The 27,999-nt window shown below is 48.7% G+C and overlaps 1 long non-coding RNA gene across 1 annotated transcript; it reads right to left on the bottom strand.

Annotated features, from left to right (window-relative positions):
* Nucleotides 1–2: 2 nt before the first annotated feature.
* LOC142827910 (uncharacterized) lies at nucleotides 3–21,408 on the bottom strand. Its single transcript, XR_012902713.2, has 5 exons — nucleotides 21,348–21,408; nucleotides 16,214–16,292; nucleotides 2,060–2,169; nucleotides 1,444–1,537; nucleotides 3–402 (listed from the first exon to the last, which is right to left on the bottom strand). It is a non-coding gene; the product is annotated as an uncharacterized LOC142827910 (long non-coding RNA).
* Between the last annotated feature and the right edge of the window lie 6,591 nt (nucleotides 21,409–27,999).

Below are 27,999 nucleotides of genomic sequence, written 5' to 3'. Positions count from 1 at the left end.
GATGTGGTGAAAACAAGTCGGAGGATTTATTACACACAGCACTGGTCGAGCGAGAACCAGGGGTTAAGCTGGAACACACTGGTTAAGCAAAACATTACAATACATTATATCGGGGAGGAGGGGCGCGGCGGACGGAGGGCAAGCAATTCCATAGGTTCTAGCAGCAAGACCAAATGAGCACATAAGCCAATCTACTATGAAGGTTACACAGCAACTCCGCCCATCGCCAATTAAACTTCTTATCAGTAATACAGGTAGTTATTCCTAACAAGCTAAGTAAACCAAACAAAAAAAGCCAGACAATTCAATGGCAACTTTTGTCTAAAAAAGTTATGATGCGTATACAGGAGGACGATGCCGCCTCAAGCTGGCGTGATGATCCTTGGGTCCTGGGCCCATTATCTAGGATTAAAGGAAAACAGTAAGAACATATCACACTCACTAACATTAACAAGGCTGGTGAGGGCCCTTGGATTGTGGTTGCCAGGGCGACCAGGGTCATGTATCTGCCTGTGCTGTGCAGGTCACAGGCACGGTGACAAAACCTGGGACAAATGTCCTTTGTCACACGGTGCACTGCGCTCTGCATCAATGCTAGCACTGCTAGTGAGGATGTACTGCACCGACACAGTGACTGGGTATGTCCACAGCCATTGAACTTAATTTTAGTGTAGACACCGCCTCAGAATGACACTAGCCTGAGAACCAGGCAAAGGGGAGAACTGAACCTTAAACTCTCAGTTTGGGGAGAGCACTGACCCCTGGCTTGTAAAGCCGATGGTGATACAGTCTTCGCTGCCCAGATTATGAATGCAAAACGGCCTAGGAACCAACTTTTCAGATGGGCCCCCACATGTGCAATTGGCAGGTGAACTCCTGTTTTCCATTGGGGTTTTGATGGGCAATAGGCATCTGGAGTGCTAGTGAGGTGATCTATCATCTGTGAGGAATCAGAAAGATAGGCTTGCGGGGAACATCTACTCTGAAAGCTCAGGCGCCAAGTCAACTTAGGTGCCTATAAGGTTCAGTGGCAGAGTAAAACTGGAATTTAGACACCTGAATTCAGATTCACACTTCAACTCCTGAGTTTGTGTCTAAGTACCTTTGTGAGTCAAGATGCTAAGTCCAGAACAGCTGTGTGTGTGTGTGTGTGTGTGTATGTGGAAACAGAACCAACAGCGAAATGTTAGATGGCAAGGCTTCCTACTGAAGAGGAAGGATCCCACAATGAAAAGAGAGAGGGAGAGGCCATATTCAAAAACGGGCACAAGGAGTAGGGGGACAGCTCCAGCTCCTGTTGGCATTAGGACACATTACAATCAATAGGGAAAAGAGGAGGTTATATCTTTTATCGGGGAACCGGGAGTAGCAGAAGGGGGCAGCTATATCTCCTAAAAAGCACTAATGGCAGAAGACGTACGCAGTGAATAGTGGGAGACTTACCATAATTCTTCTATTCCAGTCCTCAGCAATCAGGCGTCCATTTCAATATGGCATCCAGTTTCTGGAACTACGTTTCATTGAAGACGATCACAAACTAGAAAGAGTGCAGACAAACAACAAGGCAGAAAATCTATACAACAGTACCTATATGAAGACAGACTTAAAAAACTGGCCTTGCTTTCACGTGTTACACTGGGTATTCTGAAGGAACATACGGCCTTTGTCTCCTCCTCAGGCAACAAGCAAAAGCCAATGGCAACATTACTTAAGACCTATTACGGAATGCAAACGGTCACATTTGGGACTAGACTGCAGAGGATAAAGCGGTTCCTAAAATACTCAATGGGCGTGATGGACCAGGCCGGGTCTGGGCACTGCTGAGGGCATCCACTGAGGGCGAATTGCTCAAAACCCAGGGCGGCTCATTACAGCCCCAGACTGGAGACTATTTGCAAACAGGTCATATACCAGTCAGGCAGAGCACTTCAGCTGCCAATCCAACCACAGCAGGAAACCTCAAGAGCAAAACCCCTCTGACACCCCAACTCTCCGTGCGCCACAATCAGCCCCAAGTCTGCACACAGGTGAGGGGGTTATAGAACCAAATCTCACCTACCCCAAACAGGTCTTTCCAGTCCCAAAGAACCATCCACAAATCCCCGGTCAGTTTATACTTCGGATCTTACCCACAAGATCACGCTGAGCCAATCCTTCAGAATCTAAAACCTAAAGGTTTATTAATAAAAGAAAGAAAAGCACGAGAGTAAGGTTGTTAAGGAGAATACATTACATGCATTGAATCACCAAATTCTCAATGCAGGCTCCAGGCAGACATGTCACAAACTGCTATCTTAAAAGTCTCTGGTTTACATCCTATGTCAGGATGGGCCAACAAGTCTTCCAGTCTCGCTGTTCCTGGCAAGGCTGCATCTGGAATCAGTAGCAGATTTGAAGGCAAGATGCAGTCCACCTCATGGCGTTTTATATTCTCCCCTGGTATCTTCCAAGCTGGAGCAGGTGACATGGCCAAGTGACCTATCCCTTAGTCTCATGTCACAAGCTATGATATTGGCTGGCTTGACGGTCCCAGACACATTCTGCAAGTGTGTATTGGGCACCTTGAGAGCCATTGCTAATTACCAGAGTCATTGACTGGACATCCGTCCCTATAAAAAGGCACTTCAGGCCAGTATCAGCACAAAGTCCATATCCATAATTCAACATATAGACATCATAAAAGTACATGAACCACACACACAGAATCATTAGAACATAAGCTTTCATTTCACACCTCACATCGGCTCCTACGTACACAACCCCCTGTGGACGCAGCAGTTATCTGGCTGCTCCCTTTAAAATCTAGTAATGGGGCACTGGGCTGAAAACATGTGCTAAGAACTTAACCCTTAGGAGACTGAGGAGAAGGAAGGGCACCTGACACACTATCATGACCCATTAGAGTAGGGAGAAAAGGAAGGAAGAAAAGTACAGGGGAAAAGAGCACGAGAGACCAAAAAAAAAAAACCCTTCAAAAATGGCATGATGGTGCTACCCTGCTGCCTACTAAGCAGACCTCTATGCCGGGCACTAGGGGCCAGAGTGGAAGGAGAGAGGGAACGGGCACCTAGGTAAGAAAAGTACTAAAAGGAGTGCGTGCTATCCTGCCCTGGTGGCAACTGGGGGAAAGGGGACACGGGAGAAGGGGGGCGCTATACCTTAGAATGGCCACTAGGGCGCGGCAGAAGCGAGTGGGGGGGAAGGGCCAGCGAGGCCCGGTGGTTCGCCTCCCAAACAGCGGGGACAGGCGAGGAGCCAGGAGGGATGGACGGGTGAGGTCAACGGTCTAAAGGGCCATAGCGGGAGGAGAGCAGGAAAGGGGCCGCTGCCCAGCCTAAGGGGCAGCAGAGGGCAACCCAACGGCCACACCTGTACAACGGGCACTAGGGGCCAAGGCGACAGGCAAGGCCCACGCGGGCAGCTATAATGCACACAGGGCCTGAGGGGAAAGCCAGGCAGCAGTACTGAAGAGGGAGAGAGTGTCTAAGGGGCAGCCCTACCGTATGAAAGGAGGAAGCATTAAGGAGACTCAGGAGAGGGAAGGGCACCGACACCGTACAGCACCCCTTAGGAGGAGCATGGATGCAGGGCAGCCAAGAGGAGGCCCGGGCCACGCCCAAGGAACAGCAGCTTGGAGCCGAGAAGGGAAGCGGGCAAAGGGGAGCCTGTACGGCGTAACGGGCACTCGGAGCAGCAGAGGACAGGGGCATGGGGAAGCCAAAAGGGGACTGGGTCCAGAAAAGGGACTAGAGGGCGCCAAGCGGCTCCCTAGTGGCCGTCAGGCAACACGGACACTGCCGCCGCCGCCTCTATTGCCCCGTCATGCAGCACACCTGGCCCCTAAACTCCCCTTTCGCCTTCTCTATCCCACACTGGGTCTCGTGCAGTAGAGCTGCCCTTTCCCCCCCCCCTCCCAGTCCGCGGCCCCTACTGCCCGTTGACTCTGAGGAGGGGAAAAGGGCAGCTCTACCGCGTAAAGGCCACTGCAGGAGGCAGAAGGTCCCAGGGGAATTAGGGGCGGCCACGCTGAAGAAGGGGGCAATACAGACAGCCGGGACGCGCCGAGCGGGCAAGCAAGCGCCCGACCCGCATCACGGGTACCGGCCCCGGAGGGGGGGGGGGGGGGCGCGCAATAGGAAAAAGGGGAGGCCAAACTGCGGAATGGTCACCAGGGCTCAGCAGAGGACACTTCCTCGGCCTCACAAGACGCTAGGGAGAGCCGAGGCTCAAGGAGGGACGGGTGAGGTCCAGGGCCTAAAAGGCCATAGCGGGAGGAGAGGAGGTGTTTATGCGGCTAAGGGGGCAAAGAGGCCCACCTATATGCTGGGCACTTGGGGCCAGAGCGGAAGGAGAGAGTGCGAAGGGGCACCCGGGGCAGAAAAGGACTAAAAGGAGTGCGTGCTATGCTGCCCTGGTGGACACAGACGCTGAAAAGCAGGGACAGGGCAGCTCTAGGAGCTCGCGGGCACTGCAGACAGAAGAAGCGTGTCAAAGAGAAAAGGGCCGTCTCTTTTGCCTACTGTGAAAAGGATGTGTTGAAGCTTACTTGGAATATGTCAAATGAGCACTAGTTTAATTGTAACTGTCAAAGAGAGGCAGCATTGTGAGATACAGGAGATAAAAATGAAAACAAAATTTGATTAGATGACCAACAATAACCCCGCCGCTTTTAAACGAGTAAGTAACTCAGACAGCAGTATGCAACAAATGTGCTAATTACCTCAAAAGGAGCAGACGAAAGTTTTTGTAAAAGCAGAATAAGACAACAAAAATCTAATGTCAGCAATTGTCAAGCGAGTGGAGGAGTACTAAAAATACTAAAACAAGTTAGCTGAAACAGACTAAGAGTGGACGGGTTGCGAATCTAAAAAACTAAATTTAATCAACTAAAGCTCCCTCTTTGGCGCTGAATCTCGCTGCCGTACATAAGCTCCGAAAGGGGAACAAATAAACTCTAAAAAAAGAACGAACACCAGTCGTAAGTTGCAACAAAAAATCTAAGGAAAGAAAAAACAAAGAAAAGAATATCTCCTGAATCTAAGCAAAGCTTCTATCTTTCTTAACATAAAGATTATATATTTGTTAACTCCATAAATTGTTTAAAAGTAAATCAGGAGTGTATATCTGTAAGAGAAGTTAGTATTTCTTGGGGTTTTTTTTTTTTTTTTAACTGTACTATTTTTCTACTTTCTTTGTATATTATATGGTCTTAAAAAATCAAAAATAGTAAATTGATTTCAATAGAAAATTAATTATAAAGTAAATAGAAAAAATCTGTTTGACCCTAAAAAAAAAAAAGTATTCCTCTGTCTGTAGTTTCAAATCCTTTAAAGAACCAAACCCAGTTACCAAAATGGCGTCACGAACAGGATTTGACAAGAGCAGAAGATGCCCTTTTGATAAGTTAAACAAAACAGAAGGTATAAAACCTCTCAACCACTAGTTCTATCGTAATAAAGATGAAAGGGAAGAAAAACATGCTCAAAATAAGAGCACTTCTAGCAATAGGGGAAAAAAATCATACCTATAACCCTACATGTAACATGTTCAAAGTTAAGATGTTTAATAGCTAATAATGATCTAGCAAAATAAAAGTTAAAAGATTGCAAAATACTATTACCAGACGTAACACAAAAAACCCCATCTAAAGAAACAAATTAGAAAAAACTGCAAAACATATTAGAAAGAACAGCCGATACGCGACAGATCCGTACCGAAATAGAAGTAGCCCAGAAATATTAAAATTGCCAAGTCAAACAACTAACAAGTACTAGAAGACCTTATAAAATATGCTAAAAAAAAGAAAAGAAAATATTTAACTGCCGACAAATGAGATCCAACTAAAGGGGTCCGTGTACTTTAGCACTAGTTGAAAAAAGCCAAAAACAGTTAACAGCAGCACAGAGAGCTGATCCTCACCAATTTAAATATATACAAGATCCAGGTCTGATAACAAGAAGACAAAGTAACACCACAAACAGTATAGCAAAGAGTAGAAGAGAACGAAAGAAACCAAAGCCTAAAATTGTAGCCAACAGCCCTAACAAAGACTAGTGTTTGGGGAATATTAGAAACTATAAATGATTTAAAAGTAGTACGCAAACATACCTCAGCACCAACATACGATCCCCCGAGAGACACGCGTAAAACGTGCGAAAATTTCCAAACCCCGAAGAAGGGGAAAGACCCAAACACAGAAGAAAAAGCCATATTTAGTTTTCTGTTAAGAAATAGATACAGTAAACCAGATTTTAAAAAGATAACGCCCCAAGAACAGAAACAAGCAGCAATAGAAAAAAAAAGATAGCAGGAATAGACAAAAATTCTCTAAATCAAAAAACGAGTAGCAGAAGCCCCGAAACAATCCAAGAAAAAAAGATAATAGAATTTATATAAGTGCTGAAGTATTAAATTAGAACACCAAGAATTATGAACAATTTAAATAGTTATTAGATACAAAAGCCCAAATAACCATAATAAATGAAGCAAAAGTACCACATTAAAAAAGAAAACGTAAAATATGAACGTCAAGACTAAATGAAGATAAAATGTATCAACCAGAAGTAATAAAAGTAAAACAAAAACAGAATGTAACAAAAACCACAGTAGTACTAAAAGAAAAGAATATACTAAGCATAAATATAATAATACAGAATCCAACAATACGACAGAATTTAAAAACAGTATTATCAATACAAATATCCAATGAAAAATTACATGTCACAAAAGGTGAATAGTATACCAACAAAAGCAGAAAGAAAAGAACCCATTAATCAGTCATTAAAAGAGTTACTAATAAATTAAACAAGTATTACACACCCAATATAAAAGTCCAGCATAAAGAATACCAAAAAAAAAAAAAGAAAAAAAGAGAAAAGAGATTATAGAAAAATAAATGAAGCAATACAACCAGTTGCCTTTACCACCACCCCCCCCTAAAACAAACCAACTATAGAACAATATTTAAAAGAAAAAGAAGAATTAAAATAAAGAGCACTAATAGATTTAAACGATATGTTTTATAGTATACCTATAAAAAAGAACCTTAAATTTTTCAATTAGAAGAAAATACTATAGGTGGAACGCATTACCCCCAAGGTTATAAAAATTCACCAGCACATTAGCAACAGATGCCATAAAGTATACCCTTAGTCAACAAAGTTAAGAACAAGATCCCCGAATAGTATACTATGTAGATGACCTTTTAAGAAGAGACAAGACACAAGAAGCTATAGAACACTTAACCACTCAAAGATAGCAAATAAACGAAAGAAAAGTAACTATAGCCCAAAGTAAATACTCCCTTCTAAGAATTCAAGTGATAGAAAATAAAACAATAAGTACAACTTACCCCAATGGTGTAAGTAAGTAGTTAAATAACCCTCCGAAAACCCACAAACAGCTACAAGAAGTTTTAAGCATAGTAAATTATAATGAAGCAAGTATTCAACAGTTAAGACATAAAATAAAACCCTTATTGAAATTATTAAAAAGAAAGAAAGAAAGATTTAATTATCTACAATGAAAAAGCCCAAGCAGCCTTAATAGAATTAAACCAAAATTTGTAACACCCCACTCTATTAAAAAAGTAAGACCCTAAGAAACCCCCAAGAGAATTACAAATTAACTAGAATGAAGAGTGGGTAACACAAAGAGAAAAACAAGAAAAAGTAGATAAATTGATTTTGCAATTTAACAAACCCCCAAAACATTATAGTGAATATAGAAAACTATTATAAGTTTAATAAAATAAAAGATAAGTACTTTTTTAATGACAAGTGTAAGTCTTACTTTACACACTCCAAAAGTGTCAGCTTTAGCATAGCTTACCATAAAAATAATACCACCAAACTTTGAAAGCCAGACAAATACTTAAGAAAAACTGTATTATAGCGAGCTAGTTAGTCAAATGTTAAACTAAGAAAAAATGTAATGCCCTAAAGCCCCAAAAGCTACACCAAGAATAACAGAAACACCCTAGATATTAACAGATAAAAGCATGAAAGGGGGAAAAACAAAAGCAAGATATTACTGTACCAAATGTGAAAACAAGTTCTTTATTGTGTTAAAAGAAAAGAAGCAGAAGTAGAAAAAGTTAGAATAAGATTACAACATACACAAGAAAGTCACCATAAAAATTAAGCATAGATAGTATGTATGGTATAAAAAGACTGTTAAAAAAGAACACAGACATTGAAACACATGCAGGGTGGAGAGAAATATAGACCATCATCAGAAATCACGTAAGTGGTACATCAGTAAAACATATCCCTAGCCATAAAGAAAGATACAACACTAACCACAAACAACTAGATAAAGAATTGCAAGAATTTAAAGTGTTAGTAGAAAAAAAACAAAGAAAAAGAAGAAGTAAATCCATTCATAAAATACTTACATGAATACACAAGCCACTTTGAAGACACAAAAAGAAAGAGAATAGATAAAGCAATATACAGAAGAGAATCAAGAATTAAAATAAAAGAACATGAAAAAATACATAAAAGCCTGTAAAATTTGCCACAATACTAAACGTATAAATCAGCTAAAATATGCCTAATAAAGCATATAACCCAGAATATCATAAACCAGGAAACCATTAGCAAACAGATTTATAATAAGACCATTACCGAGTGCTAAACAATACCCAAAGCGAGTAGTTGTGGTAGAGTTAAGAAATCAGAGTACTATAGTAATTCCTTTTTAAAAAACCAAAAGCAAAACACATACTAAAAGCCTTAGAAAAAATAATAGCAGCTTAAAGACGCCCACAAATAATACAATCAGATAGAAGCCCACCATTTAGAAGTAAAAAATTAGAACAATAGTCCATAGAAAAAGGCATAACATAGCATTTAAATTTCCCATACCATCCTCAATCCAACAAAGTAGCAGAAAAGAAAACTGATACCTTAAAACAGCAACTAAAAATAGCACCTTTAAAGGTTAACACCTAGTATTAGATACAGTTTTATTAAATGTAAATGAACATACAAGCCGACAGCCAGATATAAAACCCAAGCAGCAACCAAACTAAAAAAAGCCCTCCTATAAAGCAAAGAGAAAAAATATAGATTGTATAGCCAACGAAAAATAAAGAGAAAAGAGTAGCATTAGAAAGACCAAAAAAGTTACCATTCACCTATGTAATCACAACAAAAACAAGAAAAAGATTAGCACACCATAATTAGCTAAGTAGTAAAGAATGAAATTAACAGTTCCACAAGATTATATATTACAAGTTGTTCATCATCACTAAAAATCACGTTAACAGTGCAAGATAGACCAGCTTAAATAGTAAGTATGATCCATTACAACAAAACTAGACCCAAGTCAAAAACACCACCACCACCCAAACTAAATTAGCTAACAAACCAGCCCAGTGGCAAGTGTGTAAAATAAACTATACCACCCCCACTAGGAAAGAAGAAGTACAGGCAGTCCCCGGGTTACATGGATCCGACTTACATCGGATCCCTACTTACAAACGGGGTGAGGCAACCCCGCACTCGCTGCTTCCCCCCAGCGGACCAGGGAGACGCGGAGCGGCTTTTCTCAGCAGACACCTCAGCTTGAGAATAAAGGACTGAGGGAAGTGAGGTGTGGGAGAATAAAACTGAGCTCTGGAGAAATGTTTGGCTAGAGTTTCCCCCTACAGTATGTACCAGTTCCGACTTACATACAAATTCAACTTAAGAACAAACCTACAGTCCCCATCTTGTACGTAACCCGGGGACTGCCTGTAAATCAAACTCTAGTTATAATTCAACAAAATGATACCAGTTAGAATATGTCCCGCTTGTATAGTATTAAAGCTAACATGAACAATTAAGTAAACAAATCATATGAAAGCGCACACTCCCCCCTCTCCCCCCCATACAATGATAAGCATACAAGCCCCAAACCAAAGTTTATTTAGCTTTAGCATAACACCATTATATGGCGTATAGCTTAATATTAGCAACCCAACAGAAACACACAACCCATAGATCCAAACCACATTTGTTAACAATTCCACTATCTGGAACCACAGCCTTAGCTACATCAGATAGTAATGCAACCCTTCCAACATTAACAGTTGTAATACCCCCCTCAAATTTACAACCAACAAAAACAGGAAGAGTAATAATAAGATTGCAACCAGCATATAAAAAAGAAAGAAAGAATAGAACATAGTATAAATTGCACAACATGAAAGTCACGAAAAAAGAAAAGAAGATATATAAGCAACCAAAAAAATTATTAAAGCAATGGGAGGAGGATGTAAAACCAGATTTGTTAGCAATTAATTCATTAAGTAGAAAAATAATAGTCACCATGAAAAAGCTGAAACGGCAAAATTATTACATTAAGTAAATACAGCTGTAAACATATCTAATACAAATGCCGATAAAACAAGAATAAAGTAACAATATATCTATGTATTTAAATAATCTAAATTGCATAAGTTTGTACAGTAGTAGTAGTAGTAGTAGTTTTAGAAAAAAATTATTGCAAAAAATTAAGAAAGATGAGAGAGGGATAAGTAAAAAAGCACCATTAGTCAAAATACCAGATACAGCACAAATCAGTCATGAAATAACATCCCATAGAATTAATATAAGATAAGAAGCAATAATTATACCAACAAGAAAGATATAAAGAAACAAGTGAAGTATAAAGAAAAAGAATAGTTTCTACACCTAAGCATTAATGTAATAGTTCAGAAAAGTTCAAGATGTGTAAACCAGCATTGTTTAATAGACAAAAAGTTGTGTCCACATTAACGAGTAAAATTAATTAGTTACCAAATAAATGTAAAGAATACATAAGCTCTAACCAAACCCATTTAATTGTTTGTCACTGTAGTGACTCAATTTAGCAATTGTTAAGCAAAAAAATAATGCATAATAAATGTTATGTTATACCAGTTAAAATGAATGTCACCGTACCTTTTCGTAATGTAAACAAACTATAAAACTTAACACAAATGAGTTACAACTGCACTAAAAAAAGCAATAAGACTACTGAACAAAATATAGTGTCGTAGATCCGATTTTTAACAAAAGAAATGAAAGCCATAACAAAACAAACTTTCCAAGACACCCAAGTAATATTACCAGTAGAGCATTTCACAATACAAAAACTAAACTTACAAAAAATAGAAGTTATAAATCTAGACGTAAAGAAACGAAATTAGAACATTTTGTTAAAAGTTAGAAAATGTATTAAGCTAGCAATCAAGAATCAAACTGTAAAACACGTAAACGAATCACCCATAACAATAGTAAACGTATTACATAATTTAGATAAAACAATTAAGTATAAAAAGTACAAGACGACAAAAAGCAAGTGTTTAAAACTTTTTATCCATGTTGATATCAAAAAAAGAGTTTTAGATTATTTGTACAATAATAATATTAATAATTGTAATAAGAATATTCTATATGTGTAAAAAATTTTCCCAAAAACAAACTATAAAATTTATGAAAATAAAACAAACAGAAAACGAGCAAATAGCAAATCCACAAGCACAGAGGGAAATAAAGTTATTGTAATTAAAGTGTCTCATTTGACTCAAAAGGATGTGTTAAAGCCTACCCAGAATATGTCAAATGAGCACTAGTTTAATTGTAAGTGTCAAAGCAAGTCAGCATTCTGAGATACAGGAGATAAAAATGAAAACAAAATTTGATTAGATGACCAACAATAACCCCGCCGCTTTTAAAGAAGTAAATAACTCAGACAGAGGTATGCAACAAAAGTGCTAATTACCCCAAAAGGAGCAGACGAAAGTTTTTGTAAAACCAGAATAAGACAACAAAAATCTAATGTCAGCAATTGTCAAGCGAGTGGAGGAGTACCAAAATACCCAAACAAGATATATAAAGTTAGCTGAAACAGACCAAGAGTGGACGGGTTGCGAATCCAAAATCCTAAGTCTGATCAACCAAAGCTCCCTCCCCGGCGCTGAATCTCGCTGCCGTACATAAGCTCCGAAAGGGGAACAAATAAACTCCAAAAAAGAACGAACACCAGTGGTGAGTTCCAACGAAAAACACAAAGACAGAAAAAACATAAACAAAAGAATATCTCCTGAACCTAAGCAATGCTTCTATCTTTCTTAACATAAATATTATATATTTGTTAACTCCATAAATTGTTTAAAAGTAAATCAGGAGGGCATCTCTGGAAGAGAAGTTTTTATTTCTTGCTTTTTTTAACTGTACTATTTTTTTTTACTTTTTCTTTGTATATTATATTGTCTTAAAAAAAATCAAGAATAGTAAATTGATATAAATAGAAAAAATAAAAAAGTCTTTGTTTGACCCTAAAAAGAGTATTCCTCTGTCTGTAGTTTCAAATCCTTTAAAGAACCAAACCCAGTTACCAAAAGGCACCTTGACTAGGAGGAGACTAGGAGAAGGGGGAGCGCTATACCTTAGAATGGCCACTAGGGCGCGGCAGGAGTGGGCGGGGGGAAGGGCCAGAGAGGCCCGGCGGATCGCCTCCCAAACAGCGGGGGGACAGGCGAGGACCCAGGAGGGATGGACGAGTGAGGTCAACGGCCTAAAGGGCCATAGCGGGAGGAGAGCAGGAGAGGGGCAGCAGACGGCGACCAAACGGCCCACACCTGTACAAGGGGCACTAGAGACCAAGGCCCACTCGGGCAGCTATAATGCACACAGGGGAAAACGAGGCAGCAGTGCTGAAGAGGGAGAGAGCGTCTAAGGGGCAGCTCTACCGTATGAAAGGAGGAAGCATTAAGGAGACTCAGGAGAGGGAAGGGCACCGACACCGTACAGCAACCCCTTAGGAGGAGCATGGATGCAGGGCAGCCAAGAGGAGGCCCGGGCCCCGCCCAAGGAACACCAGCTTGGAGCCGAGACGGGAAGCGGGCAAAGGGGAGCCTGTACGGCGTAACGGGCACTCGGAGCAGCAGAGGACAGGGGCGTGGGGAAGCCCAAAAGGGGACTGGGACAAGAACAGGGACGAAGGGGCGCCAAGCGGCTCCCTCTCTAAACTGCTGCGCCTAGTGGCCGTCAGGCAATATGGGACACTGCCGCCGCCTCTATTGCCCCGTCAGGCAGCACACCTGGCCCCTAAACTCCCCTTTCGCCTTCTCTATCCCACACTGGGTCTCGTGCAGTAGAGCTGCCCTTTTTCCCCCCCCTCTCCCAGTCCGCGGCCCCTACTGCCCGTTGACACTGAGGGGGGGGAAAAGGGCAGCTCTACCGCGTAAAACCCACTGCACGAGGCAGAAGGTCCTAGGGGAATTAGGGGAGGCCATGCTGAAGAAAGGGCAATACAGACAGCCGGGACGAGCCAAACGGGCAAGCAAGCGTCCGACCCGCATCACGGGCACCGGCCCGGGGGAGGGAGGCGCGCAATAGGACAAAGAGGGGGGAGGCTAAACTGCAGAACGGTCACCAGGGCTCAGCGGAGGACACTTCCTCGGCCTCACAAGACGCTAGGGAGAGCCGAGGCTCGAGGAGGGACGGGTGAGGTCCAGGGCCTAAAGGGCCATAGCGGGAGGAGAGCAGGAGAGGGGCAGCAGAGGGCGACCAAACGGCCCACACCTGTACAAGGGGCACTAGAGACCAAGGCCCACTCGGGCAGCTATAATGCACACAGGGGAAAACGAGGCAGCAGTGCTGAAGAGGGAGAGAGCGTCTAAGGGGCAGCTCTACCGTATGAAAGGAGGAAGCATTAAGGAGACTCAGGAGAGGGAAGGGCACCGACACCGTACAGCAACCCCTTAGGAGGAGCATGGATGCAGGGCAGCCAAGAGGAGGCCCGGGCCCCGCCCAAGGAACACCAGCTTGGAGCCGAGACGGGAAGCGGGCAAAGGGGAGCCTGTACGGCGTAACGGGCACTCGGAGCAGCAGAGGACAGGGGCGTGGGGAAGCCCAAAAGGGGACTGGGACAAGAACAGGGACGAAGGGGCGCCAAGCGGCTCCCTCTCTAGACTGCTGCGCCTAGTGGCCGTCAGGCAATATGGGACACTGCCGCCGCCTCTATTGCCCCGTCAGGCAGCACACCTGGCCCTTAAACTCCCCTTTCGCCTTCTCTATCCCACACTGGGTCTCGTGCAGTAGATCTGCCCTTTTTCCCCCCCCTCCCAGTCCGCTGCCCCTACTGCCCGTTGACTCTGAGGAGGGGAAAAAGGGCAGCTCTACCGTGTAAAACCCACTGCAGGAGGCAGAAGGTCCCAGGGGAATTAGGGGCGGCCATGCTGAAGAAGGGGCAATACAGACAGCCGGGACGAGCCAAACGGGCAAGCAAGCGTCCGACCCGCATCACGGGCACCGGCCCGGGGGAGGGAGGCGCGCAATAGGAAAAAGCGGGGGAGGTTAAACTGCAGAAAGGTCACCAGGGCTCAGCAGAGGACACTTCCTCGGCCTCACAAGATGCTAGGAAGAGCCGAGGCTCAAGGAGGCACCGGTGAGGTCCAGGGCGTAAAAGGACATAGCGGGAGGAGAGGAGGTGTTTGTGCGGCTAAGGGGGCAAGGAGGCCCACCTATGTGCTGGGCACTTGGGGCCAGAGCGGAAGGAGAGAGGGAAGGGGCAGAAAAGGACTAAAAGGAGTGCGTGCTACACGCTGCCCTGGTGGCCACAGACGCTGAAAATCAGGGACAGTGCAGCTCTAGGAGCTCGTGGGCACTGCAGACAGAAGAAGCGTGTCAAAGAGAAAAGGGCCGTCTCTTACCTACGCGGCACCTGACTAGGAGGAGACTAGGAGAAGGGGGAGCGCTATACCTTAGAATGGCCACTAGGGCGCGGCAGAAGCGAGTGGGGGGGGAAGGGCCAGCGAGGCCCGGCGGATCGCCTCCCAAACAGCGGGGGGACAGGCGAGGACCCAGGAGGGATGGACGAGTGAGGTCAGCGGCCTAAAGGGCCATAGCGGGAGGAGAGCAGGAGAGGGGCAGCAGACGGCGACCAAACGGCCCACACCTGTACAAGGGGCACTAGAGACCAAGGCCCACTCGGGCAGCTATAATGCACACAGGGGAAAACGAGGCAGCAGTGCTGAAGAGGGAGAGAGCGTCTAAGGGGCAGCTCTACCGTATGAAAGGAGGAAGCATTAAGGAGACTCAGGAGAGGGAAGGGCACCGACACCGTACAGCAACCCCTTAGGAGGAGCATGGATGCAGGGCAGCCAAGAGGAGGCCCGGGCCCCGCCCAAGGAACACCAGCTTGGAGCCGAGACGGGAAGCGGGCAAAGGGGAGCCTGTACGGCGTAACGGGCACTCGGAGCAGCAGAGGACAGGGGCGTGGGGAAGCCCAAAAGGGGACTGGGACAAGAAAAGGGACGAAGGGGCGCCAAGCGGCTCCCTCTCTAGACTGCTGCGCCTAGTGGCCGTCAGGCAATATGGGACACTGCCGCCGCCTCTATTGCCCCGTCAGGCAGCACACCTGGCCCCTAAACTCCCCTTTCGCCTTCTCTATCCCACACTGGGTCTCGTGCAGTAGAGCTGCCCTTTCCCCCCCCCCTCCCAGTCCGCGGCCCCTACTGCCCGTTGACACTGAGGGGGGGAAAAAGGGCAGCTCTACTGCGTAAAACCCACTGCAGGAGGCAGAAGGTCCCAGGGGAATTAGGGGAGGCCATGCTGAAGAAAGGGCAATACAGACAGCCGCGACGAGCCAAACAGGCAAGCAAGCGCCCGACAGGCGAGGACCCAGGAGGGATTTATGGGTGAGTTCAATGGCCTAAAAGGTCATAGCGGGAATCTAAATGGAAGGTATGCGCCCTAGCTCAGATCAAAGTATAGAAGGTGAGAAGGGGGTATTGGCTCCATTGAGGGGTATGAGGGATTAGCCGAGAGGGAAAGGATCATCTGCCTAACATTGAATACGGAACACACCAGGGAGAGAAAAGGAGGGAAAGGGTAGCAAATCTGAGTACAAGTAATGGGGACTAGGAGGTTTCAAGAGAAAAGTGGGTAAGGGATCTTTATTCTTCCTAAGGGGAGCAAACAGCAGAGGACCGTCAATCAAATAAGCGGCAGCTACACTGAGGAAGAGCGTGAGGACCAACAAAAACACATAATGGGAAAGAAGCCGTTATATTCCACAATGGAAAATAGGGTAAGAGAATCAAAGGAGAGGAAAGGGTGCGTATATTGTCAGCCACAGAAGCTATAGGTAGCAGATGCTTTCATGTTCAAGGGGCATTTATACCTGCTAAAGAGCACACATGGAAGGAATGGTAACACTAGGGAAAGGGAAGCCTTACCGTAATTCTTTTGTTCTCATCCACAGCGCTTGTGTGCCAATTCCATCATCAGGCATCATGTTGACCAATTAGAGGAAGTCTGATGAAGGAAAAAAACTAGCTTAAAACAGACAAAATCACTATAAGGCTGTGGTCACCAACAGGTCGATCGTGATCGACTGGTCAATCGTGAGGCCACGACCAGTCGATAGCGAGGCATCCTGTCCGCCCCGCCCCCATTTCCCTCCCACCCCCGAGAAGCCCCACTACCTACCTAAAGTGAAAATGGAGGTAGTGTAGGCTTCCCGGGGATGGACAGAAGTCCTGCAGCTTAGCACCACTTCCAGCGATTCCCGAAGTAGCGCTAGCTGCTCTGCCGGGTGTACTGCGGGAGGGAGCATTGGCTCCCTGCACCACACAGGAGGGGTGAGTCAGCCCCGGGGCAGGCACGCACTGGGTTTCCCTGCACGGGCGGGCGGGGGGGGGAGAAGAGAGGAGTTCAGCCCCGGGGCAGGCACACGCTGCTTTCCCTCTGGGGTGGAATCCTGAGAGGAGGCAGAAGCAGGGGACTCTCTGCCTCCACTGGCACCCCGCTCCCCAGCCACAGAATTCTGTTCCCACTCCCCTGTTCCCAGCTACAGAAATCTGTCTCTATTCCTGTCCCCACTGACACCCTGTCCCCAGCTGCAGAAACCTTTCCCCACTGGCACTCTGTCCCCTGCTGCAGAACCCTGTCCTCTTCCCTGCCCCCCGCCGCAGAACTCTGTCCCCACAAAATGTATAATTATAAATGCTTCATTTTAGATTTAAATAGCATGAATAAAAAACATTTATTTCATAACTATAAACACATGATTTTAATTTTAAACATCGCATAATTTAAAAATAAACTGTTTATCAGAGTCTGTAAGTAAGGGCTGGGGATAGCAAGTGATGGACAGGAGGGGAATAGAGAGGGCGGGGCTTCAAAGAAGGGGCAGGCTGGTAGATCTTCGCCTGTTTGGAGATTTAAAAAGCCATCTCGGGTGTAAAAAGGTTGGAGACCACTGCTATAAGGTATATGGGCAAGGGGACACTAAGCACAATTACACTAGGCACAAGCGGTAAAATTAAAAGCGTCAGCTACACTGCGCAATAAGCACTTGGGCTAAGATGGTAGAAAAAGCTTAAAGAGCACCACTGAGGGCAGAAAAGAAGGGGAAGGAACAAGCGTGCCTATCCTGCATAACCGACACAATGGGGAGCAGAGCCCCAGAAGGCTATTCTTCACATTGGCCACTGGGGGGAAGCAGCAGGAGACGGAGGTGGACCGCTTATACAGTCTAAGCAATACGAGAGGCAGCAGAGAATTCAAAGCAGGAATAAAGTGGTGGCTGAACTAAACCAAGTCTCCTGAACACAACAGAGGAGGCATAGAAAGGGGGGGGGGGGGAGGAGGAGAAGAAGACACACGTAACTTTTGAAGCACAGGAGAGGAGGCCTAGATTACCTAACATGCAGTAGGCAGATGGAGAGTGAAATGGTGGGAGAGAGGGAAAGGCGGCCACCCCGGTTAATAGCCAGCACAGAGCGTAGATACTTCTATACCACAAAACAACACTACAGGTAGACTGAGGAAGGGGGAGGTAACGCACAATGGGGAGGAGAGAAGGGGAACGAAAGCAGTCCAAGTACAACGGGCACTAGGACAACAGGGAGAGGAGGAGGAAAGGGAGAAGAGGGCCAAAAGGCGGGAAAGGCAGATCGAAAGGCTAAGAGGCACAACTCAGGGCAGAAAACAGGGGCGCCTAGCCTCCATAACCAACCCTCACAAATGGCAAAAGAGGGAGGGAAGACATGTTCTACCTCCCAACGGCCACTAGGGGGCAGCACAGGGGCTGAGGGCCATTGTTCCTTCCCCCCACGCCCTCCTTTTACAACCTAATGGACGCTAGGGGCAGCAGAGTGCTCAAGAGGGCAAAGAGCCCTCCTTACTACATTACCCCTTCTAGTGTCACTGTGCAGGGACCCGCCCCTCACCCCCGTTTACCCTCTCCACGCCATAGGGGGCGTCCTTATGCAGTAAAGCTGCCCTGTCCCCTCCTCAGAGTCAACGGGCTGTAGGGGCAGCGGACTGAGGAGGCGAGAAGGAGGCAAAACCCACATTTTAACGCCCACCAGGGCACGCAGAGGATGAAAGGGGACCGAGGGAGGATAGGCTCAATAATGAAGAACAAGCGGGAAAAGGACGCCCTTATTTCATAGCCGCTACCGGGGGCAAGAAAGGGGCAGCTCTCTTGCAAAAAGGGCAGGAAGGACAGCAGACAGTGAAAGGGGAGCAGAGGCAACTATAGCCCACAAGGGCCATTAAAAACTGAGAGGAGACAGGGGCTCCAACTACCTCAACACCACGACTAAGTACAGCTGAAAGCAAAGTGGAGAAAAGGACGGTTATGCGCCTCATGGACGCCCCCCGAGGCAGGAGTGGAAGGAAGGGTGGCTATCCTGAGGAACAGGCTTTAGGGGCACCAGATGGCAAAATGGAAGGCTTTACTACACAATGGGCAGTAGGGGCAAATGACTGAAGACAAAGGGGCACTTATAAAGCTAATGGGGAAACGAACACAGCAGAGGTGAAAGGGGGGAAGAGAGCTGTTATTGTTTACACAGGGCACTAGGGTGGAAGAGAGCCAAGAGCGGAAGGGAGAAGGAGGAGCAGGTAGATTGCACAAAGCACACAAAGGGGAAGGAGAGCTTCTATAGGGAGGAAGCGGCAGCTAAACTGAACAAGGTCTCCTGGATACAACAGATGAGGCATAGAGGTAAAGGGGGGGGAGGAGGAGAGAGACACATTTCTAACGTAAGAGGCACAGGAGAGCAGACAGTCAAGGAGAAAAGGTTAGGTTGCCTAACACGCACTAGGCAGAGGCAGAGTGTGAAATAGCGGGGCGGGGAGGAGGAAAAAAGAGTAGGCCACCCCGGTTAATAGTCAGCTCCGAGCAAAAGCACTTGTATACCACACAACAGCAATAGAGGGAGCAAATTGAGGAGGGTGGCCGTAACACGCACAATGGGGAGCAGAGAGGGAGAAGGGGAAAAAGAAGGCAGTTCAAGTACAACGGGCACTAGGACAACAGGGAAAGGTCGAGGAAAGGGGCAAGAGGGTCAAAAGGCGGGAAAGGCAGATCGAAAGGCTAAGAGGCACAACTCAGGGCAGAAAACAGGGGCGGCCTAGCCTCCATAACCAACCCTCACTCAGGGCAAAAGAGGGAAGGAAGACATGTTATACCTCCCAACGGCCACTAGGGGACAGCACAGGGGGTGAGGCCCATTGTCCCGTTTCCCCCCCCTTTACAAGCTAATGGACGCTAGGGGCAGCAGAGAGTTCAAGAGGGCAAAGAGCCCTCCTACTACATTACCGCTCCTAGTGTCCACTGTGCAGAGACCCGCCCCTCACCCCCGTTTACCCTCTCCACGCCATAGGGGGCGTCGTTATGCAGTAAAGCTGCCCTGTCCCCTCCTCAGAGTCAACGGGCTGTAGGGGCAGCGGACTGAGGAGGCGAGAAGGAGGCAAAACCCACATTTTAACGCCCACCAGGGCACGCAGAGGATGAAAGGGGACCGAGGGAGGATAGGCTCAATAATGAAGAACAAGCGGGAAAAGGACGCCCTTATTTCATAGCCGCTACGGGGGGGCAAGAAAGGGGCAGCTCTCTTGCAAAAAGGGCAGGAAGGACAGCAGACAGTGAAAGGGGAGCAGAGGCAACTATAGCCCACAAGGGCCATTAAAAACTGAGAGGAGACAGGGGCTCAAACTACCTCAACACCAGGACTAAGTACAGCTGAAAGGAAAGTGGAGAAAAGGACGGTAATGCGCCTCATGGACGCCCCCCGAGGCAGGAGTGGGAGGAAGGGTGGCTATCCCGAGGAACAGGCTTTAGGGGCACCAGATGGAGAAATGGAAGGCTTTGCTACACAATGGGCAGTAGGGGCAAATGACTGAAGACAAAGGGGCACTTATAAAGCTAATGGGGAAACGAAGCCAGCAGAGGTGAAAGGGGGGAAAAAGAGCTGTTATAGTTTTCACAGGGCACTAGGGTGGAAGAGAGCCAAGAGCGGAAGGGAGAAGGAGGAGCAGGTAGATTGCACAAAGGGACAGGAGAGCTTCCATAGGCAGGAAGCGGCAGCTAAACTGAACAAAGTCTCCTGAATACAACAGATGAGGCATAGAGATAAAGGCGAGAGGATGAGGAGAGACATACACTTCTAATATACCAGGCACAGGTCAGCAAGCAGAGAGTCAAGGAGAAAATGTTAGGTTGCCTAACACACACTAGACAGAGGCAGAGAGTGATATTGTGGGGCAGGAAGGAGGAAAAAAGAGGTGGCCACCCTGGTTAATAGTCAGCACAGAGCGAAAGAGGGGAAGTCTCCCGTAGTGCACGTTGCTGCTCCTAGTGCCCCCTAAGCACAGCAACCACCCCTTAAACTAAAGTCCAGAGCTTCCTAGCTGTAATGTAGTACAGTTGCAAAGTCCCCGCTCCACTCCCGCCAGTCAATGAGCGCCGGACCTAGCACCCTGAGGGGAGAGAGAGAGAGAGAGCAGTACCGTGAAGAGCAACGTACATAGGATCCGCCCTCACCTCCGACCCTTGCGCTCAGGAGGCCCCGCAGCCCCCGGGGAAAGGCGGCCCGACGCCGCGGGCCCGGCCGCCCCGCAGCCCCCGGGGAAAAGCGGCCGGACGCCGCGGGCCCGGCCGCCCCGCAGCCCCCGGGGAAAAGCGGCCGGACGCCGCGGGCCCGGCCGCCCCGCAGCCCCCGGGGAAAAGCGGCCGGACGCCGCGGGCCCGGCCGCCCCGCAGCCCCCGGGGAAAAGCGGCCGGACGCCGCGGGCCCGGCCGCCCCGCAGCCCCCGGGGAAAAGCGGCCGGACGCCGCGGGCCCGGCCGCCCCGCAGCCCCCGGGGAAAAGCGGCCGGACGCCGCGGGCCCGGCCGCCCCGCAGCCCCCGGGGAAAAGCGGCCGGACGCCGCGGGCCCGGCCGCCCCCATGTGGGACGGCACCCAAGGCAGAGTCAGGCCCCAGGCGCACGGGTTTTTAGGCCGAGCGGGTGAGGGATGCAGGGCAGGGTCCCAGCCGAAGGGGAGACTCCAGGCCCAACGGGAGGGGAATACTCACGAAGCAGCGGAACGAAAACGGCAGCGCTCAAGTCTCATCACAGACGCCAGCCTCACTTTCGGAGTCCCCACCGGCAAATAGCGCTCACCTCTGCTGCAGCTCCTTTTATATGTCCCGGCGAGGCTCTGATTGGCTGCTTTCAGACGCCTCTCTTTGATTGGCTCCTTTGCTCGCGCCTCTCTCGGTCACGTGAAGGTCTCGTGCTCTAGCCACGCCTTCCTCTGCAGGGAAGAGCCAGTTCTCGCGTATCAAAGCGCAGGAGTCCTTTCAACTTGACTTTTTGTCCTCAGACACTGGTGTGAATCTGAACTAGCTCCTCTGATTTGGAGCAGTTACATCGGTGTCACTGAAAGCCGTTTGTCCCTGGGTTTTTTTATGGTCATTTAGCTAAGGGATTTAGCCAAGGGTGGAATTTCGGGCGGGCGGGCGGGGGCGGCGGCGGGACGGACGCAGGTTGCTTTTCCTCCCGTGCCCAGACGCTAAGGGAGCGAGGGGATAGCACTTGCGTTCCTTGCTTACGTTCCCCTCGCTCCCGTAGCGTGCGGGTACGGGATGAAGAGCAAGCCGCCTCCCGGAGCGCACGGCTGCTGCCTCCCCTACCCGCCCAAAATTCCGCCCTTGGTCACACACGGCCAGGCGGCATTAAATACAGCAGAAAACTACCGGTGCAAGGCCTGCCATTGAGCCCTAGTGCCAGGACATGGCATGGCATGCCACCGGGCTTCTCTTCCACAAACTCCCTCGCCAACGGCCACAGCCTTGGCCCTCAAATGTCAGAGTGTTTCAGAGCCACGGACCGTTCCGCCTCCATTTCACACTCCTGCCGCTCGTTCCCTTAGTGCTAGCTATATAGACACCTCTTAACCCATTTTCACCTCTCTACACCCCTTAGCAAAATGCAGGACAATGTAGCACTTTAAAGACTATCAAGATGGTTTATGAGGTGATGAGCTTTCGTGGGCCAGACCTCTGAGGAAGTGGGTCTGGCCCGCGAAAGCTCATCATCTAATAAACCATCTTGTTAGTCTTTAAAGTGCTACATTGTCCTGCGTTTTGCTTCAGCTACCCCAGACTAACACGGCTACATTTCTATCACTATTCTACACCCCTTAGTGAGTGTCGGGCAGCCTGGATTGCTGTCTCTGAGCCCCCAACACCATTGCGCCCTCTTGTGCCCATGAGGCTGTATTGGTCTTTCTCGGCGCGCAACACGATTGCGCCCCCTAGTGCCTATTAGTCTGTATTGCTGTCTCTGAGCCACTAAGACAATTCCGCCCCCTTGTGCCCTTTAGACTGTATTGCTGTCCCTCAGCCCGCAACGCCAATCCGCCCCCTAGTGCCTATTAGTCTGGATTGCTATCACTGAGCCCCCAGCACCATTTCGCCCCCCCCTACCCGTTAGTCTGTATTGCTGTCTCTGAGCACCTAAGGCAATTGCGCCCCCTTGTGGCCATTATCCTGTATTGCTGTCTCTGAGCACCTAAGGCAATTGCGCCCTCTTGTGGCCATTATCCTGTATTGCTGTCTCTGAGCACCTAAGACAATTGCGCCCCCTTGTGGCCATTAGCCTGTATTGCTGTCCCTCAGTCCCCAACGCCAACGCGCCCCCTTGTGCCCATTATCCTGTATTGCTGTCTCTGAGCACCTAAGGCAATTGCGCCCCCTTGTGGCCATTATCCTGTATTGCTGTCTCTGCGCACCTAAGTCAATTGCGCCCCCTTGTGGCCGTTAGCCTGTATTGCTGTCCCTCGGCCCGCAACGCCAACGCGCCCCCTAGTGCCTATTAGTCTGTATTGCTGTCTCTGAGCACCTAAGGCAATTGCGCCCCCTTGTGGCCATTATCCTGTATTGCTGTCTCTGAGCACCTAAGACAATTGCGCCCCCTTGTGGCCATTATCCTGTATTGCTGTCTCTGAGCACCTAAGGCAATTGCGCCCCCTTGTGGCCATTATCCTGTATTGCTGTCTCTGCGCACCTTAGACAATTGCGCCCCCTTGTGGCCGTTAGCCTGTATTGCTGTCCCTCGGCCCGCAACGCCAACGCGCCCCCTAGTGCCTATTAGTCTGTATTGCTGTCTCTGAGCACCTAAGGCAATTGCGCCCCCTTGTGGCCATTAGCCTCTATTGCTGTCCCTCAGCCGGCAACGCCAACGCGCCCCCTAGTGCCTATTAGTCTGTATTGCTGTCTCTGAGCACCTAAGACAATTGCGCCCCCTTGTGCCCATTATCCTGTATTGCTGTCTCTGAGCACCTAAGGCAATTGCGCCCCCTTGTGGCCATTATCCTGTATTGCTGTCTCTGCGCACCTAAGGCAATTGCGCCCCCTTGTGGCCGTTAGCCTGTATTGCTGTCCCTCCGCCCGCAACGCCAACGCACCCCCTTGTGCCCATTATCCTGTATTGCTGTCTCTGAGCACCTAAGGCAATTGCGCCCCCTTGTGGCCATTATCCTGTATTGCTGTCTCTGAGCACCTAAGGCAATTGCGCCCCCTTGTGGCCGTTAGCCTGTATTGCTGTCCCTCGGCCCGCAACGCCAACGCGCCCCCTTGTGCCCATTATCCTGTATTGCTGTCTCTGAGCACCTAAGGCAATTGCGCCCCCTTGTGGCCATTATCCTGTATTGCTGTCTCTGCGCACCTAAGTCAATTGCGCCCCCTTGTGGCCGTTAGCCTGTATTGCTGTCCCTCGGCCCGCAACGCCAACGCGCCCCCTAGTGCCTATTAGTCTGTATTGCTGTCTCTGAGCACCTAAGGCAATTGCGCCCCCTTGTGGCCATTATCCTGTATTGCTGTCTCTGCGCACCTAAGGCAATTGCGCCCCCTTGTGGCCATTAGCCTGTATTGCTGTCCCTCGGCCCGCAACGCCAACGCGCCCCCTTGTGCCTATTAGTCTGTATTGCTGTCTCTGAGCACCTAAGGCAATTGCGCCCCCTTGTGGCCATTATCCTGTATTGCTGTCTCTGAGCACCTAAGGCAATTGCGCCCTCTTGTGGCCATTATCCTGTATTGCTGTCTCTGAGCACCTAAGACAATTGCGCCCCCTTGTGGCCATTAGCCTGTATTGCTGTCCCTCAGTCCCCAACGCCAACGCGCCCCCTTGTGCCCATTATCCTGTATTGCTGTCTCTGAGCACCTAAGGCAATTGCGCCCCCTTGTGGCCATTATCCTGTATTGCTGCCTCTGCGCACCTAAGGCAATTGCGCCCCCTTGTGGCCGTTAGCCTGTATTGCTGTCCCTCGGTCCGGAACTCCATCGCGCCCCCTAGTGCCTATTAGTCTGTATTGCTGTCTCTGCGCACCTTAGACAATTGCGCCCCCTTGTGGCCATTAGCCTGTATTGCTGTCTCTGAGCACCTAAGGCAATTGCGCCCCCTTGTGGCCATTATCCTGTATTGCTGTCTCTGAGCACCTAAGGCAATTGCGCCCTCTTGTGGCCATTATCCCGTATTGCTGTCTCTGAGCACCTAAGGCAATTGCGCCCCCTTGTGGCCGTTAGCCTGTATTGCTGTCCCTCGGCCCGCAACGCCAACGCGCCCCCTAGTGCCTATTAGTCTGTATTGCTGTCTCTGAGCACCTAAGAGAATTCCGCCCCCTTGTGCCCTTTAGACTGTATTGCTGTCCCTCGGCCCGCAACGCCAATGCGCCCCCTAGCGCCTATTAGTCTGTATTGCTCTCACTGAGCCTCCAGCACCATTTCGCTCCCCCCGTGCCCGTTAGTCTGTATTGCTATCACTGAGCCCGCAGCACTCTTGCAGCCCTCCGTGTGTATCAGCCTCCACTGCCGTCTGACCGCATAACACTACGGCGCCCCCTTGTGCTCATGTCCTTCTTTTGCTGTCTCTGAGTCGCCCCCTAGCGCCCGTTACACAGTGTTGCTGTTTCTCAGCCACCAACACCATTACTCCCCCTTGTGCCAATGAGAAAGTATTGCTCTCTGAGCACCTAAAAACACTGCACCCTCTTGTGCCCATTAGACAGTATTGCTGTCTCTGTATTGCTATCACTGAGCCCGCAGCACCATTTCGCCTCCTCCCTCGTGCCCGTTAGTCTGTATTGCTGTCTCTGAGCCCCTAACAGCATTTTGCCCCCTTGTGGCTAGTACTAGGACGTATTGGTCTCTCGCAGCTCGCAACCCCTAGTGCCTATTAGCCTGTATTGCTGCCTCAGAGCCCCCAACACCATTACGCCCTCTTCTACCCATGAGGCTGTATTGCTCTCTCCGGTCACCTAAGACCATTGCGCCCCCTTGTGTCCATTAGAACGTATTGCTGTCTCCAGAAGCATTGCGCCCCATTAGGCGGTATTGCTCTCTGGTCAGCTAACACCATTGCACCCTCTTGTGCCCATTAGACAGTATTGCTGTCTGAGCCTCCCCAACACCCCTGCGCCCCCTTGTGCCCATGAGGCTGTATTGGTCTCTCTCAGCCCGCAACAGCATTCCGCCCCCTATTACTTATCTGTTCGTGCCCAGAACACCATTACGCCCTCTTCTGCCCATGAGGTTGCATTACTGTCTCTGATCAGCTAACACCATTGCGCCCCCTTGTGCCCATTAGACGGTATTGCTCGCTCTGATCACCTACCACCATTGCGCCCTCTTGTGCACATTTTCCTGTATTGCTGTCTCTGTGGTCACACCACCATTACGCCCTCTTCTGCCTATGTGGCTGTATTGCGGTCTCTGATCAACTAATACCATTGCGCCCCCTTGTGCCCATTAGACAGTATTGCTGTCTCTGAGCACCTAAAAACACTGCCCCTCATGTGCCCATTAGACAGCATTGCTACCACTGAGGCCCCAGCACCATTTCGCCCCCCTCCAGTGTCCCATAGTCTGTATTGCTGTCTGAACCCCTAACAGCATTTTGCCCCCTCGTGGGTATTCGGATGCTTTGCTGGCTCTCATCACCTAACACCGTTGCACCCATTATGCTGTATTGCGGTTTCAGGTTCCAGCACTATTGTGCCCCCTTGTGCGCACTAGGCTTTATTGCTCCGTGAGAGTCCCCAAAAACCATCATGCCCGTGAAGCAGTAATGCTGACTGAGCCCCCAACACTATTACGGAAATGCGTGCCCATTAGTCTGTACTGCTGTCTCTAAGCCCCCAACACCAGTGCGTCCCCTTTTGCCCATAAGCCTGTATCGCCATCGGGTCCCCGAGTGCTCCTTAGGTTGTATTGCCGTGTCAGCCTCCAATACCTTTGTGCCTAGTCGGCTGTATTGCTATCTGAGCCCCTTACACCATTAGCCTGTATTGCTGTCAGCACGCAACACCATTAGGTCCCCTAGCGCTCATGAGCCTGTATTGCTGACTCTGAGCCTGTTCTAGACCGGGCCAGATCCTCAGGGCTCCTTACAGTCCCTGGCTGGAGACCCTTCCCAAATAGGCCACAAACCCTTGAACACCCAGCGCTTCAGCTGCCAATCCCACCAGCGGGAAGCCTCATGAGAAAAACGGCTCATGCACTCCAGCTCTCTCTATGCCACAATCAGCCCCAGGCTTAACACCCAGGTGAGGGATTATAGAACCCCTTTTTCCTGTCCCAAAGAACCAGCCACAAATTCCCAGTCAGTTGCTCTTTGGATCTTGTCCACAAGATCACGCTGAGCCAATCCTTTAGAATCTAAAAGTTTATTATTAAAAGAAAAAAGCATGAGTGCAAGGTTGTTAAGGAGGATACATTACATGCGCCGAATCACTGAGTTCTCGGTGCAGGCTCTTTGTAACATCTCTGCTAACTGCTATCTTAAAAGTCTCCGGTGTACATCCTATGGGTGAAAGATTCTTCCCGGTTCAGTATTCCTCACAAGGCTGCATCGGAGATCGGGGCGGAATTCAAGGGAAGATGGAGCGTGCCTTTTATATCCATCCCTGGTGTCTTCAAAGCTGGAGCAGGTCACATGGCTCAGTGACCTATCCTTGTGTTCCAAGTCAGCAGTCATGCTATTGGCTGGTTTGCAGGTCCCAGACACATTCTTCACACGTGTATTGGCCTCTCTGAGAGCCTTGCTAATTAGCATGGTTACTGACTGAACTTTCCTGGGCCTTTGATCTGTCTCAGACAATCTTCCAGTAGAAGCACAGAATACATATTTAAAATTCCACATACAGATATCATACAAGTAAATGAACATACAGAATTAATAGAACATAAACTTTAATTTGACACCTCATTGGGCCCCCTTTGTACAGGCTTTGGGGGCAAACACGTCCCGTCCCGTCCGTCTCCCCCCCCCCCCCCCCATGGATGCAGCAGTGACCTGTCTGATCCCCTTAAAATCCAGTAACATGACAGCCTCAACACCCTTGCACCCCTGTGTGTCTATTAGGCTGTATTGCTTCCTGCCACAAGGCTTAGTCAGGGTGCCTGCGGCTTTAAGCGGGGCCAGGAGACAGGAACTATAGCATCCTGATTAATTTGAACTGCTAAAAACAACACTGCAGCCCCAGGAACAGCCAAGCCACCACCTGAGCTCCGGACTTGGCATACAGGGCAGTTTCCCATCATGCGGCCCTGCCCCAGCTTCAGCACTTCTCCAAGGCTGGAGCTGGTGCCAGAGCCCCATGGTGGCTGCCTAGCTGCACACAGGTCAGGCCGCATGGACCCCACGCCGCTGGGAAAGCTCCAACGGAGAAGGCAAGTGTATCCCACA

This window comes from Pelodiscus sinensis, chromosome 3, assembly GCF_052426305.1.
Source record: "Pelodiscus sinensis isolate ZL-2025 chromosome 3, ASM5242630v1, whole genome shotgun sequence".
In the NCBI taxonomy this organism is placed as follows: Eukaryota; Metazoa; Chordata; order Testudines; family Trionychidae; genus Pelodiscus; species Pelodiscus sinensis.
This window is presented reverse-complemented; position numbering and strand designations above follow the sequence as displayed.